Raw genomic sequence first — 3,277 nt, forward strand, 5'->3', positions numbered from 1 at the left:
AAATGTGTGTTTGGAGTTTCTGCAAGAAATTTTCTGAGATTTGTAGTACAAAAGAAAGGAATTTCCATCAATAAAAATAAGGCCAAGACAATTTTAGATTTTCCACCTCCTTCGTCAAAAAAAGAGGTTCAATCATTCTTAGGGAAAGTGAACCTTTTGAGACGATTCATTTCTAATCTATTTAGTCGAACCCGTGTTTTCTCATCTTTAGTAAAGTTTAAAGATGATTCCCAATATTTGTGGATGAAAGAACATCAATAGGCATTTGATTCGATTAAAGGACTATTTATCGAAAGCACCTGTAATGGAAATAGTTCGTCCTTTCGAACCTTTAAAGTTGTATGTTGCAGCTTCAACAAATACTATTAGTTGTATGTTGGCTCAAAACAACGAGGAAGGGCGTGAAAGGATAATTTATTACCTAAGTCAAGTGTTGCCTGATACCAAAACGAGATATTCTATAATAAAAAAAACTGTGCCTTTTCATTTATTATGCCTGCACAAAACTAAAATGTTATATGGTTGCAAAAATTATTCAAGTTATTGCACAAACTGATCCGGTTAAGTATATGTTAATTTACCTGATACTAATAGGAGGTCAATTGGGAAAATGGATGCTTGCTTTAACTAAGTTTGATTTGCAGTACATCCCAGCTAAGGCCATTAAGGGTCAGGTCATTACAAATTTTTTGGTTGATCGACCAACCAATCTTAATGAGCAGGGGGCAAATATTATTGATATTGAGTCTGAACCTTGGAAGCTATATTTTGATGGGTCAAAATATAAGGATGGAGCTAGTGTCGGCATTTTGATTATATCTCCAATCAAAATTTTTGTTCGAATTAAAGTATCCTTATTTGAATAATATAGCTGAATATGAAGCTTTGATATTGGGTTTAGAAATTTTGGTTAACAAGGGGCATTGGATGTTCACATATTGGGAGATTCTCAGTTAGTCTTAAAGCAATTGTCAAAAAAATTTGAATGTAATAATAAAAAATTACAAAAATATTTATCGACGGCATGAAAATTATTGGTATCCTTTCGAAAAGTATTTTTGATTCACATTCCAAGGATTCAAAATGAAGTTGCTAATGAATTGGCCCAAATTGCATCGAAGTATAAAGTTTTACTTGAGACCCTGGAAAAATTTATAAAAGTTCAACAAATCCTTACTCCTATCGAAGAAAGAAAAATTTTAGTCATTGATAAGTGAGATAATAATGAGTGGAGAAAACCAATTATAGAATATTTTAAAAAGCCTAACATGTGAGTTGATCGAAAGGTTAAATTAAAAGCAATGAATTTTGTGGTAATAGGTGATGGGTTGTATAAAAAAGGCATCAAAGGAAGTCTCATGAGGTGTTTAAGTCGATCTAAAAAAATGATTACTCTTGGTGAAGTCCATGAGGGTATATATGGTGCCTATTTTGGTGAGAAAGAATGAAGTGGATATTGCGACGTGATCAAGTGTATTGGCCGTCTATAGTCAAATATTGCATTGATTATACAAAAGCTTATCAAGAGTGTTAGAAACATGGAGTAATACAACAAATTCTTGCTTCTGCATTGTATTCGATTGTAAAGCCTTAGCCATTTAGAGGATGGGTTTTGGATTTAATTGGAATGAATCACCCTCCATCATCTAAAAATCACAAATTTATTTTAGTAACAATTGACTATTTTACAAAATGGGTGGAAGCTATCCCCTTGATAGAAGTTGGTCAAAATGAGATTATCAATTTCATAGAGGAACATATAATTTATCGATTTGAAATTTCTCAAACTTTAATTATTGATCAAGTAATAATATTTACTATCCAACATATAAAAAATTTTGCAACATCAAGGAGTATAACTATGATGACTTCGACTCCGTATTACGCGTAAGTAAATGGTCAAGTTGAAGCAGCAAATAAGATTTTAATTAATTTGATTAAGAAAAAAATTGGCAAAAAGCCTCACACTTGGCATGAAACTTTGAGTCAAGTGTTATCGGATAACCGAAATTCACCGCGGCTCGACAAACACGTTTCCTTATAAATTAGTTTATGTCCATGATGTAATTTTACCTTTAGAAATTAATCTTAATACTATAAGAATGATGCATCAAGAGGAATTACCAGTTGAAGATTATTGGAATACAATGTTTGATGAGTTGAACAACTTGGACAATGAGCGTTTCTTCGCAGTTGATCATATTATTCATCAAAAAGAGAACGTGACTGGCATATACAATCGACGAGTAAAAGAAAAAGTGTTTAACATTGGTGAACTAATTTTAAAAGTTATTTTGCCGATTGATAAAAAATCAAGAGTTTATGAAAAATGGTTCTCTAGTTGGGAAGGACCTTTTCAAATAATAAATTTGTATTTAGAGAATTCATATCAAATTAAACATATTGATACTAGAATCGGAATTAAATCGATGAACGGAAAGTACTTAAAACAGTATCGATGGTCGTGCAATGATAATTAAGCTTCAACTAAAGTAATGGTAAATTCAAAATGTTTTTACAAGAGAAACTTGGCATTTCAAGCCTTCAATGTCCATAAAGTTGCAAGAGTTTGTCCAATTGTTCTTTTATCTTGGTGTGATCTTGTGCAAGTCATTTAAGTTCTTAAAGATGCTCCCTTTCTGTAGTCTGATGTTGGAGAGTTCAACTGTCCAAATCATCTTTTTCCTTTGATAAAGAAAGAACTTCTTTGTCAAGCAATTGTTTTATACTCTGGAGCTTGTTGAGAGGTTTTTGGTGAAGAGCTTTGTTCTACCTTATTTCAGCAACTTTTTTTTTAGCTCATTTTTCCTGTTAATCAGTTGATTCAATTCGGTAGAAGCCTTAGTCAGATGAATTTTGTAATCTAATACTTTTTTTATCTATCAGCTAAGGAAACCTCGACCTTGGTACTTCGATCTTTAACCTCTTTCATCCCTTTTCGATGGAACTCAAGCTCGTTCTAACATGAGAAAAGTTTTTTTGTGTGATTGATAAAAGATGCAAGTGGTTTGATATGATCAAAAGGATCTTGAAGAGAAATATTAGAACTCAAAATCTGGTTAAGTGCAGCATCAAGACTATCTTGTGAGAACCATGCCTCAACAGGATTGGTAACCAGAAGTTTTGGTTTTTGAAGGAGAAACATCAGGATCAATAGAATTTTTTGTTACATTTGGATCATGTGTGCCTTCAAGAGGGTTAGGAACTTGTGGATTCTGATCTAAATGAACTTATTTGTTTTCAAAACTCGACAATCTAGTTTCTTTGTCTTTGGAGA

This window comes from Arachis hypogaea, chromosome 5 (assembly GCF_003086295.3).
Source record: "Arachis hypogaea cultivar Tifrunner chromosome 5, arahy.Tifrunner.gnm2.J5K5, whole genome shotgun sequence".
Lineage (NCBI taxonomy): Eukaryota > Viridiplantae > Streptophyta > Magnoliopsida > Fabales > Fabaceae > Arachis > Arachis hypogaea.